The sequence below is a fragment of the Macrobrachium rosenbergii genome, chromosome 17, assembly GCF_040412425.1.
Source record: "Macrobrachium rosenbergii isolate ZJJX-2024 chromosome 17, ASM4041242v1, whole genome shotgun sequence".
NCBI classification, from domain to species: Eukaryota; Metazoa; Arthropoda; class Malacostraca; order Decapoda; family Palaemonidae; genus Macrobrachium; species Macrobrachium rosenbergii.
In genome coordinates, this window is record NC_089757.1 from 4,303,770 (window position 1) to 4,305,309 (window position 1,540).

The following is a 1,540-nucleotide window of genomic DNA, read 5'->3' on the forward strand; positions in this document are numbered from 1 at the left end:
TAATACATATATGTATATACATATATATATATATATATATATATATATATATATATATATATATATATATATATATATATATATATATATATATATATATATATATAACATTTCTGACTTGAGAAAGCACGGTCTTGTGTCATTAGTTGCATGTTTTCATTCATCTCAAAAATGTGGTTCAGCCCTGCAGTATTTTTGGGAAAGCCCCCCGCAGGTGATCTTTCATTCGCTCTTTGACGGACAGGGAGTAGAGATATCAGCAGTGGTTAAAGGGCTTCTAGAAGCTAGGGCGCATTGATTAATCCTTAGATCCTTTGATAAAAGAACCAGAAGTAAAACTCACGTAGGGGATCCCATAGTCTCCGTCCATTTGTTAGCCAAGGTTTATCTGGGTCCATACAAGAAGGAGCTTTCTTGATGCAGACATTAGAAGTTTGCTTGGGTTGCAGATATATGAATTTCCGCCAGGGTGTGGATGAGGCGATGTATTATTTTGTACTTATTTATTCGTATGTGATACACAAGCATGTTTAAGGATATGGGAAACTTTATCAGTACAGACATGCAAACACACACACACACACACACATATATATATATATATATATATATATATATATATATATATATATATATATATATACATACATACATATTATATACATATTTATATTTATATATACATACTGTATATACAGTATGTATACATATACATATATATATATATATATATATATATATATATATATATATATATATATATATATATATATATATATATATATATATATATATATATATATATATATATATATATATATATATATATATAAACACGGAGGGAATTGACTAGTAACGCCCTAGTGAGATCTTCCATTTTCTACATCGTTTTGTCATAGAGTAACTGTAAGACAAATGCTTCCCTCTCCCATTTCCCCAAAACACCTCTGCATGGAGCCTAAGTAGGTGTAAACCATCTGGTTTCGATACCGCTAGATTATGTATGGGTAGTTAGGGAGGTAGGTGGAAGGACCGCTTTAATTTCAGCATCAGAAGAGTTGCTCTTTAGACGAAGGCTCGGTAAGAGAAAGAGTTATTTGAAAATCGCTTGGTGAGAATACTGTTTTCAGGTGTGTTACCCCGGATTAAAGATTCGTGCTTCAACCCGGCTGTTTTTTCCGTAGAGTTTATCGTAAAATTCTTGCAGTGTTGGTTTCATGAACAAGCAAAAAGTTAGAATGACTGACAAGCACAGAAAAGGCAGCAAGACACACACACACCCGTTGATAAGGCAGTTCTCACGTCATCTTTGTCTAGGCAGCCAGGAAAAGTACCAATTCCGTAACTACCACTAATAACGTTACAACTATGGTCATCGATGTTGAAAGTACATTAATTGATATTTTGTTTCGATGAATTCTTCAAACAATATTTCTCACATTATTAAGGAACACGTGAGGGTTTTAATCCACAACAAATTAATAACATCTCAGTTTTATATCTGAAGATGAAGATTAGAATAATAAAATCCGGTTGAAAT